The sequence below is a fragment of the Hemitrygon akajei genome, chromosome 6 (assembly GCF_048418815.1).
Source record: "Hemitrygon akajei chromosome 6, sHemAka1.3, whole genome shotgun sequence".
In the NCBI taxonomy this organism is placed as follows: domain Eukaryota; kingdom Metazoa; phylum Chordata; class Chondrichthyes; order Myliobatiformes; family Dasyatidae; genus Hemitrygon; species Hemitrygon akajei.
In genome coordinates, this window is record NC_133129.1 from 2,957,773 (window position 1) to 2,973,113 (window position 15,341).

The following is a 15,341-nucleotide window of genomic DNA, read 5'->3' on the forward strand; positions in this document are numbered from 1 at the left end:
TTCAAAGGGGGTGTGGGGACAAATTTATCTTTACAGAGAGAGTGGTGGGTGTGCAGAACGCACTGTCGGGGTGATGAGGGGAAGACAGATTCTGTAGAGGCGTTTAAGAGACTCTTGGACTGATGCATGAATTGTGGTTTGGGATATAGACTTGGTGTAGCAGAAGCAGTTAGTTGGTTTAGTTAAACATTTAATTACGAGTTTAAGTAGTTTGTGGACTGAAATGTCTTTTCCTGTGCTATACTGTTCTATGACTTTCTATCCAGCCTCCTGCAGAATTCCTGGAGCGGAGAGCGAGTTTGTAAATCTGGTGGAAGCAAAGGCTGTTGGGAATGGTGAGGATGACGTGTGGGACAGGGGGCAGAGAAGGAGTGCTGGGGCAGGGGATGGTGTGGGTGCAGACACCCCCAGACCCGAGACACCAAGATCATTTGATTCCAAACAACTGGTTTACTGATCATTACACGATGTCTCTCTGGTGTTTCCCGCTCCCTTCCCCTTTTCCCAGCCATGATTGCCCCCTCCCTGTCCCCTTTCCCACTCTCAGTCCACAATCGAGACCCCTATCAGCATCAGGTTTATCATCACTCACAAATGCCATAGAACAGAGAACATTGAAGAGTACAGTGAAGGAACAGGCCATTCGGCCCATAATGTTCACTGAACCAACTAAAAAGTAAATCAACGCCCCCCCCCCCCACCATCCCTCCACCTTCCTCACACCCGTGCACCTATCCAAACATCTCTTAAAAGCCTCCAATGTATTTGCCTTCACCACCCTACCAGGGAGGGCATTCCAGGCACCCATCACCCTCTGAGTAAAAAACTTACCCCTCACGGCCCCCGTGAGCCGACCCCCCTTTCACCTTCAATGCCCTTTGGTATTAGACATTTCAACCCTCGCCTTAACCCTAATGTGGGCAGATCAAGCAGCATCTAGTGAGAGGAGCCCAGAGTCAACATCTCAGGCCGAGACCCTTCTTCAGGATGGAAATGAAAGGGTCTCATCCTGAAACATCGACTGTTCACTCCCCTCCTGCCCGACCTGCTGAGTGCCTCCAGCATTTTGTGTGTGTTGCTCTGGACTTGCAGAATCTGCAGAATCTGCTGTTTGCAAATTACTGCAGGACTGTGCAAAAGTCTTTGGCACCGAGCTATATATATGTATGTGCCTAAGACTTTTCCACAGCATCGTACTTGCATAAAATTTGCTTCCAGTAGACGGGAAGAGTTTGTAACTACCGTCATGAGAAAGGGCACTGTGTTTGAAATGACTTCCTGCCAGCCACCAATTTCAACAGTTCCTGATAACTTTTCTGAGGAAGTGAAGCAGCAAATCGAGCAGCTTCTGTATTTCAGCGAGAGAATAAAGAAAGAACTGAAGTGTGAGAGGACTCCACACTGAAGCGCTGGAAATGCTCTCTCTCCGGGTTTGTCTCTGCACGGTCCTGTTGTCCATCTCAGTCCGGGGATACAGTAGGTGTTTTCCATTGTCCCCTATCTCCCCGTTCTCTCTCTCCTAAAGGCTCGTTTTACTTTGTGGTGCAGCGCGATCTAGTTGGACGTTGGTTCTGCCAGTGGAGGGTTGGCGTTGGGACCCTGTCCTTCCCTGAGTGCTGGGGTGGACTGCCTTCTGGTGACGATTACCCCCAGTACTATTGGAAAGAGACGTCCAAGTTTGATGCCCAGTTAAAGTCCGGGCACAATTCCAAGCCTGGGTGGTATGGAATTTGGAGCGAAGCTGTAGTGTGGTGGTTAGCGTGATGCTTTACATTCCCTGTGACCCAGGTTCAATTCTCGCCGCTGTCTGTACGTTCTTCAGTTCTGAATGCTATTTGCTTATTTTTATTGTTTTCACGATCTTTCCCCTTTGCACATTGGCTGTTCGACGGTCTTCAGAATCAGAATCAAGCTTAATATCACCGACATATGTTGTGAAACTTGTTAACTTTGTGGCGGCAGTACAATGCAATACCTAATAACAGAGAAAAACTGAATCACAGTAAGTGTATATATGTGTATAAAGTAGTTAAATAATAGCACCAAAACAGAAATAAAAAAGTAATGAGGTAGTATTCAGGGTTCATTGTTCATTCAGAAATCGGATGGCAGGGGGAGGATGCTGTTCCTGAATCACTGAGTGTGTGTCTTCAGGCTCCTGTACCTCCTGCCTGGAGGTAGCAATGAGAACAGGGAATGTCCTGGGTGATGGGGGTCCTTAATGATGAATGCTGCCTTTCTGAGGCACCACTCCTCGAAGATGTGTTGGAAACTACGGAGGCTAGAGCCCATGATGGCGCAGAGTAATTTTACAACTCACTGCAGATTCCTTCGAACTTATGCTGTAGACCCCTACCCCCCATTCCAGGCGGTAATGCAGAGATGAGTCAGAATGCTCCCCACCATACGTCTGTAGAAATTGGTGAGTCTTTTATGTGACATACCAAATCTCAAGGTTGTATGATGTTTATATACATTGAACTCTGAACTCTGAACTCCCTGTGACCTCATGGGTTTGCTCCAGGTGCTCTGGTTTTCTCCCACAGCCTACTGGTTGGTGCTTCTCCGTGGATTGTCACCTTGTCGTGGTGGAGAAGCTTGTGTGGCCCTGAGATCCCGAGAGCGATGCCGTCTGGAGCTATGCTCCTGGTAGGGTCACCCGTGGTGGTAAGGTCGAGGGTGAGGTCTCTGACAAAGAACAGTTCAACCAAGAGCTCACCGGTAGAACAGGCGGACAAAGTTACTTCAAACTCAATGGCTGTGAAAGCGGATGAAGGCTACAACAAATCCATCAGCTCCAATCGTCGTGGTTTCCATGCCATTGGAATCAGTTGGTTGATTTGTGAAGTATCGTGTGCTTCTTGGAGTGCAACATCAAGTTTACATTAAACAAATACATGCACAGGCGTCTTCGCTCTGTGGATCAACAGAACAAAGACCATCATCCTCGACGTTGAGGGATAGCCACGACTGGTTGGTGGGTTAACTGGTCATTGTGAATTGTCCCGTGATTAGGCTCGGGTTGTTGGGCGTCACGGCTCAAAAGGCCGGAGGGGGCCTATTCTGCATTGTGTCTCAGTAAATGAATATACTTGGGAGGGGAGCCTGTGGGTGGTGGTGTTCACATCCACCCGATACCCTGATGTGGAGAGGTGCTGGCTGCTGGAATAGCAGGGCAAGTAACTGCGTTGCGTGTTGTAGACGGCACACACCGCGGCCACTGTGCGCTGGCGGTGGAAGGAGGGAGTACTGACTGGGTGCTCAAGTGGTCACTGTTGTCCTGGGTTGTGTGATGTTGTAGTTGTACAAGATGTTGGTGAAGACATATTGAGTACAGAGTTGGGATGTTATATTGACGTTGAATAAGAATAACATAATAATTTATAATACGAAAGAACACATTAAGTATTAGTACATTAGACAGCTTATATACGTGGATTGATTGTATATACATAAAGTTCCATATGAATGACAACTTTATCATTTCCTGTCAGTCACCTGAAGTACAGACACTCCTGAGCCTGGAGTCACTTTATGGACATAAAGTCTATCTGTCAATCTATATTACAATCTATGTATAGAAACTATCATATATACAGTGTTTATATTTACTGTGTTATTATTATTGTGCTCTTTATTTTATTATATTTTTGTGCTGCATTGGATCCAGAGTAACAATGGTTTTGTTCTGCTTCACACTTGTGGCCATCTATTGAATACCAAAAGGACGCAGAGAACACTGGACGGTCCAGCACAGTACAGACCCTTCAGCTCTCAATGTTGCTCCAATCTTTTATCCTGCTCCAAGATCAATCTAACCCTTCCCTCCCACATAACCCTCCATTTCTCTTCCATCAGTGTGTCTATCTAAGTGTCCCTAATATCTCAGCCTCTATGACCACCAGGATGTTCCACACACCCACCACTCTCTGTCGAAAACTTACTCCCTATACTTTCTGCCAGTCACCTTAAAATTAGACCCTCTCATATTAGCCAGTTCTGCTCTAGGAATGTAAGTAACTCTGTCTTGTTGGACATGGTCATAGTTTGACCCCCATCTCAAACAAGCCCTTTGGCCCATCTGGGCCATGCTGAAACCATTTAATCTGCCTACTCCCATCAACCTGCACTGGGACCATAGCCCTCCATATTCCTTCAGTGTACCTGTCCAAACTTCTCTTAAATGTTGAAATCGAGCTCTGTGCACCATTTATACTGTCAGCTCATTCCAGTCTCACCACCCTCTGAGTTCCTCTTAAAATTTTTACTTCTCACCCTTTACCCGTGACCTCTGTTTGTAGTCCCACCCATCCTCAGCGGAAAAAACCTGCTTGCATTTACCCTACCTGTAAAGGATGCAAGAACTCCAGGCGTGCGGTTAGATCGGGGGAAGCTAAACATTGATGTTTGCAAAACTGTCACAGATTCCACTGAAATGCATTGAAACGTGTGTTTTCACTGCTTGATGGCACTGTGCACTGGTTGTAGCCCTTTTACAAGGCCATTCTGCCCATTGACCTCAGGCTAGCTCCATGCAAAAGCACAAACATAAAGATTTGGCAGATGCTGGAAATCCAGAGCAACATAAAATGCTGGAGAAACAGCAGGTCAGGCAGAATCCATGGAGGGGAATAAACTGTTGAGGTTTTGGGCCAAGACCTTTTGTCAAATTCCATACAGACAACTGTGGGAATTGAACCCAGGTCGCTGGCTCTGTAACAGCGTAACACTAACTGCTGTACTACTGTAGCAACTCGAAATTTTAGGATTTATTATCCTTCTTCACTTCATTCTCCTGCCTTTAAACATCAATACATTGACGTTGTAACCTTTGATGTCTTTAGAAGTCAAAAACTTATCAACCTCTGCTTTAAATACACCCAATGATGGCCTCCACAAACATCTGTGGCATTAAATTCCACAGATTCAACACCTTCTGGCTAAAGACATCCCTCCTCATCTCCATTCTAAAGGTACGTCCCTCTAAGCTGAAGCTGTGCCCTGTGGAGTAACACACAGGAAATGCTGGAGGAATTCAGCAGATCAGGCATCAACTACTGAGAGGAATGTACAGTCATCGATTTGGGCTGGAAAGGACGGGGGCAGTCCACAATATCCTGAAATGGGAGGGTGAGCAGCCAGAGGTCGTGGTACATATTGGTACCAACGACAAAGGCAGAAAAAGTGTGGAGGTCCTAAAAACAGAATACAGGGAGATAGGAAGGAAGCTGGGAAGCAGGACCTTGAAGATAGTAATCTCGGGATTGCTGCCTGTGCCACATGACAGTGAGTATAGGAATAGAATGAGATGGAGGATCAATATGTGGTTGAAGGATTTTTAGATCATTAGGACCTGTTCTGGGGCAGGTATGACCTGTACAAAAAGGACGGGTTGCACTTGAATCTGAGGAGGACCAATATCCTTGTGGGGAAGTTTGCTCAGGCTTTTGGAGATGGTTTAAACGAGATTTGCAGGGGGGTGGGAACCGAAGTGAAGCGGCAGAGGATGGGGAGGTTGGAGCACAAGCAGAGACAGTAGTGAGTTTGTGAGGAAGGATGGGCAGATGTTAGAGCGAAGTTGCACTCAGCCTTTTGGTTTGAGATGTGTCTATTTTCATGCAAGGAGTATCATAAACAAGGCCGATTAACAGAGCATGGATCAGTACATTGACGTTGTGGCCATTACAGAGACTTGGATGTCTCAGGAATAGGAATGGCTGCTGAGTATGCCAGGCTTCAGATGTTTCAAAAAGAACAGAGAGGGAGGCAAAAGAGCTGGGGGCATGACATTGCTAATTAGGGATAGTGTCATGGCTGCAGAAAAGGAGGAAGTCATGGAGGGATGGTCTATGGAGTTAGTGTGGGTGGAGGTCACAAACAGAAAGGGGCAATAACTCTACTGAGTGTTTTTATAGACCCTGCAATAGTAACATGGATACCGAGGAGCAGATAGGCAGATTATTTTATTAATAGGGTTGTTGTGATTGGTGATTTTAACTTTCCTACTATTGACTGGAATCTTCCTAGAGAGAGGGGTTTAATGGGGTGGAGTTTGTTAGGTGTGTTCAGGAAGGTTTCTGACACAATATGTAGATAAGCCAACGAGAGGAGAGGCTGTACTCGATCTGGTATTGGGAAATGAACCTGGTCAGGTGTCAGATCTCTCTGTGGGAGAGCATTTTGGAGGTAATGAGCACAACTCTGTCTTCTTCACCATAGCGCTGGAGAGGGATAGGAGCAGACAATTTGGGAAAACACGTAATTGGGGTCAGGGGAAATATGATGCTGTTAGCCAGTGTGATGAATCCCTAGGTTTATCTTGTCGTGGACTGTCATTTTAAGAGAGAGTGCCTGAGTGACGTCAGCCACCAGCTTTCTCAGCTCCTGTTTGATTCTTACTAAGAGAGAGAGAGGGGCGGAACTATTTGACTCTGCAGCTTGTTTTGATTTAAGCAAGGACACTCACTCACACACAGTCAGTCGCAGTTGGAGTCGGACAAGGGAAGGAAGCCAGTGACTAAGGGGTCACTGGTTGGAACTTTCGAATGCCCACAAGGATGTGTTGAGCATTGACCCAGCACGTTGATAAGTGGCTATCACGTTGTGTGATTGGGGGCAACCTTGTGGAATCTACCTACGTGTTAACCCTTGCCTGGGTGGTAGTTCCCTTTGAAGACGGTACCCCTGTGATAAGCTACTATTGGTAATAATCTGTAAGTGGATTTGGAATAACAACGGATAAAACCCATGGCAATTGTTATCTTGTTTTACCACCATGGAACCTGTGGAATACGACATAAATGCTGTCTCTCGACATTCACCTTGGATTACAAATCTCTCTTTCACATAATTTAATCTGTGGATGAACTGAACTTTCATACCTCACCATCTCACGATTTTAAGCCTGGTGCCCCTCCACCCCCTAGCTCAATAGTTTGGGAGTTATATTTACACATATGGATACTCATAACACTGTTAACTTTTGATTATTCTTGTTTACATTGCTATATTAAATAGATACTAATAAAGATAGTGGTTTTAACATCAAAACCAGACTCCACGCATGCTCTATTGCTGCTGGTTCATTTAAACCATTATGGGTACATAACAAGCAGGAACATAGGAGCATAAATTGAGAACAGATATTCTTAGGGAAATGCACAGCCAAAATGTGGCAAATATTCAGGGAACATTTGCATGGAGTTCTGCATAGGTATGTTCCATTGAGGCAGGGAAAGGTTGGTAGGGTTAAAGAACCATGGTGTACAAAGGATGTGGAAAATTTAGTTAAGCAGAAAAGAAAAGCTTACGAAAGGTTCAAGAAACTAGGTACTGTTAGAGCTGTAGAAAATTACAAGTTTGCTAGGAAGGAGCTTAAGAATGGAATTAGGAGAGCCAGAAGGGGCCATGAGAAGGCCTTGGTGAGCAGGATTAAGGAAAACCCTAAAGCATTCTACAAGTATGTGAAGAGCACGAGGATGAGCCGTGTGAGAATAGGACCCATTAGGTGCGATGGTGGAAACGTGTGCATGGAGAGAGAATGTGCCAGAGCTTTTGAAAAGCATGAAGTTAGATAGGTCACTGGGACTGGATGAGATATACCCCAGGCTACTGTGGGAAGTGAGGGAGGAGATTGCTGAGCCTCTTGCGATGATCTTTACATCATCGACAGGAATGGGAGAAGTACCAGAGTATTGGAAGTTTACAAATGTTGTTCCCTTGTTCATGAAAGGGAGTAGAGATAACCCAGGAAAGTATGGACCAGAGAGTCTGACTTCAGTGGTGGGCAAGTTCCTGGAGAATATCCTGAGAGGCAGGATTTATGAGTATTTGAAGAGACATTATCTGATTAGGGATAGTCAGCATGGCTTTGTCAAGGGCAGGTCTTTCCTTACGAGCCTGATTGAAGTTCTTGAGGATGTAACAAAACACATGGATGAATGTAGAGCAGCTGATGTAGTGAATATGGATTTCAGTAAGGCATTCCATAAGGTTCCACATGCAAGGCTCCTTCGGAAAGTAAGGAGGCATGGGATCCAAGGAGACCTTGATTTGTGGATCCGGAATTGGCTTGACCACAGAAGGCAAAGGATGATGTAGATGGTCCATGTTCTGCATGGAGGTCGGTGGACAGTGGAGTTCCACCAGGATCTGTACTGGTTCCCGTCCTCTTTGTAATTTTTAAGTGACCTGGGTGAAGAAGTAGAAGGATGGGTTAGAAAGTTTGCTGCTGACATAAAGATTGGAGGTGTTGTGGATAGTGTGGAGGGCTGTCAGAGGCTACAGTGGGAAATTGATAGGATGCAGAACTGGGCTGAGAAGTGCCATATAGACTTCAACCTGGATAAGTGTGAAGTGGTTCATTTTGGTAGGTCAAATATGATGGCAGAATATAGTATTAATGGTAAGTCTTGACAGTGTGGAGGATCAAAGAGATCATTGGGTCTGAGTTCATAGGACACTCAAAGCTGCTGTGCAGGTTGACAGTGTTGTTAAGAAGGTGTATGGTGTGTTGGCATTTATCAGTTGTGGGATTGAGTTCAAGAGCCATGAGGTAATGTTACAGCGATATAAGACCCTGGTCAGACCCTACTTGGAGTACTGTGCTTAGTTCTGGTCACTTCACTACAGGAAGAATGTGGATACTATAGAGAGAGTGCAGAGGAGATTTACCAGGATGGTGCCTGGATTGGAGGGCGTACCTTATGAGAATAGGTTGAGTGAAGTTGGCCTTTTCTCCTTGGAGTAACCGAGGATGAGAAGTGACCTGATAGAGGTGTATAAGATGACGAGGGGCTTTGATCTTGTAGATGCCCAGAGGCCTTTGCCCAGGGCTGAAATGGCTAAAACGAGGAGAAATAGTTTTGGAAATAGGTACCGAGGTGATGTCAGGAGTAAGTTTTTCACACAGAGAGTGGTGAGTGTGTGGAATGCACTGTCGGAGGCGGTGATGGAAGTGGATAAAATAGGGTCTTTTAAGGGCCTCTTAGGTAGGTACATGGAGCTTAGAAAAATAGAGGACTATGCACTAGGGAAATTCTAGGCAGTGTCTAGAGTAGGTTTCAATGGTCGGTACAACATTGTGGTACGAAGCGCCTGTAATGTTCTGTACATTTCTATGTGCTGTGTTCTAAGACAATATACAAAGGTGGGGGGAGGGGGAGGAGTACAAGATGGTGGTGAGAGGTGAGACCAGGTGAGAGAGAGGGTGTCTGGGTAGGGCAGTGGGATGAAGTAAGAAGCTGAGAGGTGATTGGTGGAAAAGTAAAGGGCTGAAGAAGAAGGGATCTGATAGGATAGGAGAGTAGACCATGGGAGAAAAGGAAGAAGGGGAACCAGAGGGAGGTGATAGGCAGGTAAGGAGAAGAGGAGGGAGTGTCAGAGAGAAGGGAGAAGGGAAGAGAAATTACCACAACTTGGAGAAATCGATGCTGATGCCGTCAGGATGGAGGGCCCCCCACCGATGGAATCTGAGATGTTCTTCCACCAAATAACTATAGGAAAGATGTTCTCCATATCCACTCTATCTCGGCCTATCAATATTCAAACCGACTATAGGAACAATCCTCTCCATATCCATTCTATCTCGGCCTATCAATATTCAGACTGATTATAGGAAAGATCCTCTCCATATCCACTCTATCTAGGCCTATCAATATTCGAACCAACTATAGGAACAATGCTCTCTAAATCCACTCTATCTCGGCCTATCAATATTCAGACTGATTATAGGAAAGATCCTCTCCATATCCACTCTATCTAGGCCTATCAATATTCAGGTTACCTATCAAGTTGCAAGGAGATCCCCACTCAATGACTATAACCTCTTGATTCTTATTCTCGGTGTCCTTTCCCTCCTCCACCCAGGCAAAAGTCAGGAAGTTATGTTACAACTTTATAAAACTCTGGCTAGGCCACATCTGGAGTATTGTGTACAGTTCTGATCACCCACTGTAGGAGGTATGTTGAGGCTTTGGAGAGGGTACAGACGAGGTTCACCAGGATGATGCCTGGATTAGAGGGCGTTTACTGTAATGAGAGGTTCGATAAACTTGGGTTGTTTTCTCTGGAGCGACGGAGTCTGAGGGGAGATTTGATGGAGTTTGTAAGATTATAAGAGGCACAGAGAGAGCAGACAGAGAGTATCTTCCTCCCAGGGTTGAAATGTCTAATACCAAAGGCCTGCGTTGGTTGAAGGTGAAAGGGTTTAAAGGGGATGTGAGGGGTAAATGTTTTACACAGACAGTGCCGGGTGACTGGAATGCTCTGTCTAGGGAGGAGTTACAGGCAGATACATTAGGGGCTTTTAAGAGACATTTAGATCAGCAAATGAACAGACATTGGACATTGAAATGGACATTGTGTAGGCAGAGGGGTTAGTTTAGTTGGTCACTAATTTAATTGGTTTAGCACCACATTGTGGGCCGAAGGACCCGTGCCTGTGCTCTACTGCTCTGTGTTCTATGTTCTCGTGTTAAATACAGTAAATCTATGATCATCTGCTGCTGAGAAATCCTGGTTGTTCCCTCCCTGGCTCACCAGGTGCCTGTGGTTCACGGAGCCATTCTGTTTCCCATTTCCAGGTAATAAAAATGAACTTCTGACATCACGATCTACCATCACGTGAGTAACACACAAAATGCTGGAGGATCTCAGCAGCTCAGGCAGCATCTATGGAGGGGAATAAACAGTCAATGTTTTGGCCTGGGGCCCTTCACCAGGACTGGAAAGGGAAAAGATGCCAGAATCTGGTGGTGGGGGGAGTAGGACTGGCTGGGTTGTTCTTACACAGGGCCTGTATGAACTCAATGGGCTGAATGTCCTCCTGAATGTTGCAACTGTTCCGTCACTCCGAGCTAATTCCAAGAGCTCTCCTCTCCGTAACCAGTGCCCCCGATTCTCCAATCACTTCCCCGCCTGAAAATGAAGTGGCAGGATTGTAAAAGCCATCGGCCCCAGGGAACAGACGACAATGAAAAACCCCCAAAACCCTGACTCGACCCCAGCCTGTAACGCTCTATATTTCAATAAGAGTCTGATTAATCAATAATCACCGATTCAGGAACAGTGTCTTCCCCTCCGCCATCAGATTTCTGAATGGTCAATGAATCCATGAGCTCTTCCTCAGAATTTTTTCACTCTTTTTGCCCAACTTGTTTATTTCCTTTCCTTATTTTATATGCACTGACTGTAATTTATAGGTTTTATTATTATACATTGCCTTGTACTGCTGCCACAAAACAACAAATTTCATGACATACGCCAGTGATGCAATCTCGTTGTCTATTCTATTGTTTCTGTATTAAATCTGATTCTGATTCTGACGTAACCCCCACTCTGGACTCTACAGCACCAGACCGCAGCGTGTAGTCCACTCCTGAGTATCCATTATTGCACATATAAACCCCCCAGCCTGGACCCTCCTATGGATCACAGCCTCACTATCTCACTCTCACTCACTCACTATCTCTCTCTCTGCAGAGTTTTCGAAGAATGGTTGGTCAATGTCCGGCGCTGATGTGGTCTCTGCGGTGGAAGGAGCCTCCGCTGTGTTACCGTGTACTTTCACCGACACATCTCCTGATGTCGTCCCGTCCGGCTCCGTGATCTGGTACAGGGAGAAACCAGGTGCTAAAAAACTGGTGTTTAAGTGCACATATCCCGTTTCCGGCCCCTCCGGGTGCGATACAACGACACAGGAGGCTGGAGGAGGGCGGTTCGGATTCGTGGGGAACCTCAGTCGGAGAGATGCCACGATAATGGTGGAGCGTCTGAACCGGAGTGACGGTGGTCGGTATCGGTGCCGGGTGGAGCTCAATGTTGGCAGGTTTAATACGGCCGTTCTAACAAATCTGTCTGTGAGAGGTGAGGACCGATGTTTAAGCATTGAGTTGTAAAACTACATTAATCATTTCACATTTTATCTCCCTGAAAACTCATTTTATTCATAATCTACAAGTACATTTTGCAGGATGATCATGTCAAATAGATGTGATTGTCATGTGCACTAGCACACAGAACAACAGCACCGTACAGGCCCTTCAGCCCACAATGTTGTGCTGACCCTTAAACCTGCTCCAAGATCAATCTCACCCCCTTGCCTCCCACATACCCCTCCATTTCTACAACATCCGTGTGTCTCAGAGTCTCTCTCCCTCCCTCCCCCTCTCCCTCCCTCCCCCTCCCTCTCCCCTCCCCCTCCCGCTCCCCCTCTCCCTCTCCCTCTCCCTCCCCCTCCCTCTCCCCCCTCCCCCTCTCCCTCCCCCTCTCCCTCTCCCTCTCCCTCTCCCTCTCCCTCTCCCTCCCCTCCCTCTCTCCCCCTCTCCCCTCTCCTCTCCCTCTCCCCCTCCCCCCGGTCCGTGACGCTGCTGCCATTTCAGTCAGCAATGAAGGGCCTCCATCTCTGGCAGCATTCAGGGCTTCCTTCATCGTGTCAGTAGCTTCCTCTCGGTTTTCACTGCTGTCAGTCATACAATTCCCGAGTGGGACTCAGGAATACCGTCACACTCAGATGTCGAAGGGTTCTCCATTGCTGTTTCCATAACAACATTGTTTTACCCGTCAGGGTTGTTACCCTGAGCTGAACCCCCGAACCTGGAGGATCAGTGATCCTCTCTTACAGAGAATATAGAAACAGAAATCTACAGCACATTACAGGCCATTCGGCCCACAATGCTGTGCTGACCATGTAACCTACTCTAGAGAGATTACCTCAGGGCTCTTGAACTCAGTCCCACAGCTGATGAATGCCAGTCCACCATACACCTTCTTAACACCACTGTCAACCTGTGCAGCAGCTTTGAGTGTCCTATGGACAGAGTCCCCAAGATCCAGCTCATCCTCCACACTGCCACCAGTCTTACCATTCATATATTCTGTATTCAAATTTGACCTACCAGAATGAATCACTTCACACTTATCTGGGTTGAACTCCATCTGTTCTACACACCCTCCACTCTCTGTGTAATGAACCTGCCTCTGACCTCTGACATCCTCCCAATACTTTCCAGGAAAAGTCTCTGGCTGTCTGCTCGATTATGCCTCTTATCATCTTGTTCACCTCTATCAAGTCACCTCTCATCTTTCTTCACTCCCAAGAGAAAGTCTCCAGCTCGCTCAACCTTTCCTCATTCAACATCCTCTCTGGTCCAGGCAGCATCCTGGTAGATCTCCTCTACATCCACTCGAAAGCTTCCTCATCCTTCCTATAATGAGGTGAGTGGAACTGAACTTATTTGCTGCTGCAGGTTCGATTTTCATTGCACGTCTGCCTACGTGTCTGCACAGGTGCAGTGAAAATCCAGTTGCCGCAGCAACACAGGCACAGAGCGTTGCATCAGAAAAGCAGCAATCAAGGTCAAGTTTATTGCCATCTGACTGTACCCAGATACAGAACGTCAAGGGTGGTAATCTCGGGACTGCTGCCTGTGCCACGAGACAGAGAGGGTAGGAACAGGAAGTTATGGCAGATGAATGCGTGGCTGAAGAGTTGGTGCAGGGGGCAGGGGTTCAGATTTCTGGATCATTGGGATCTCTTCTGGGGAAGGTCTGACCTGTACAAAAAGGACGGGCTGCACCTGAACTGGAAAGGGAGCAATATCCTGGCGGGCGGGTTTGCTGGAGCTGTTGGGGAGGGTTTAAACTAGTTTGGCAGGGGGGTGGGAATCAGAATGTGAGTGCAGAGATTAGGGTAGAAGGACAAGGGCATGATGCTATGTGTTCTGAGTTGGTGAGGAAGGACAGGCAGGGGACAAAACATAAACGTAGCCAGTTAGAGGGGTTGAAATGTGTCTATTTCAATGCTAGGGGTATTAGGAATAAAGGGGATGAACTTCGAGCATGGATCAGTACATGGAACTACGATGTTGTGGCTGTTACTGAAACTTGGCTGGAGGAAGGGCAGGATTGGCTGATGCAGGAACCAGGGTTTAGGTGTTTTAAAAGGAGCAGGATGGGAGGTAGAAAGGGGGCGGTGAGTAGCATTACTGGTCAGGGATAGTATCACGGCTATAGAAAGGGAGGACACTGCAGAGGGAGTGTCCATGGAGTCGGTCTGGGTGGAAGTCAGAAATAGGAAGGGATCGATCACTGTGCTGGGAGTAGTCTACAGGCCCCCAAATAGCCCTCGGGACACCAAGGAGCAGATAAGCAGGCAGATTTTAGAATTGTGCAGGAAATACAGGGTTGTAGTTATGGGTGATTTCAACTTCTCTCATATTGACTGGTACCTCCTGACTGCAAGGGAGATAGATGTGGCTGAATTTGTCAGGTGTGTTCAAGAAGGATTCCTGACACAGTATGTGGACCGGCCGATGAGAGGAGAGGCCATACTGGATCTAGTTCTGGGTAATGAACCTGGTCAGGTGACAGACCTCTTGGTGGGGGAGCATTTGGTGAGAGTGACCACAACTCCCTTAGCTTCAGCATAGCTATGGAAAAGGATAAAAACAGACAAAATGGGAAAGTGCTTAACTGGGGGAGGGCTAACAATGAAGGGATGAGGCAGGAACTAGCGAGAGTAAATTCAAAACAGATGTTCAGGAGTAAAAGCACAGAAGCAATGTGGAGGAAGTTTAGGGACCACTTGAGCTGGGTTCAGGATAGGTTTGTTCACTGAGACAAGGAAAAAATGATAGGAAAAGGGAACCGTGGCTGACGAAACACGTGAGGCAATTCGTCCAGAGGAAGAAGGAAACATATGTTAGATATAAGAAGCAGGAAGCAGGAGGGGCTCATGAGAAATATAGGGTAGCCAGGAAGGAGCTTAAGAAAGGACTTAGGAGAGCTCAAAGGGGGCATGAGAAGGCCTAGGCATGTAGGATTAAAGAGAACCCCAGGGTGTTCTATGCCTATGTGAAGAATAAGAGGATGGCGAGAACGAAGGTGGGACCGCTAAAGGATGAAGAAGGCCTCATGTGCCTGGAGGCGCAGGAGGTTGGGGAGGTCCTAAATGAATACTTTGCTTCAGTATTCACAAGTGAAAAGGACCTCGATCAGGGTGAGGTCGAAATAGAAACAGGTCTGTGTGCTGGACAATGTGGAGATTAAGGAAGAAGAAATGTTGCATCTTCTTAAAAACATCAAGATTAACAAGTCCCCAGGGCCAGACGTGATATACCCCAGGTTGCTGTTGGAATTGAGAGAAGAGATCGCTGGAGCATTAGCTATGATCTTTGAATCCTCTTTGGCTACAGGGGAAGTGCCGGAGGACTGGAGAATAGCAAATGTAGTTCCCTTATTTAAAAAAGGTAATAGGGAGAATCCTGTGAACTATAGACCGGTGAGTCTTACGTCAGTGGTCTGCAAACTATTGGAAAGGATTCTTAAGGATAGGATCTATG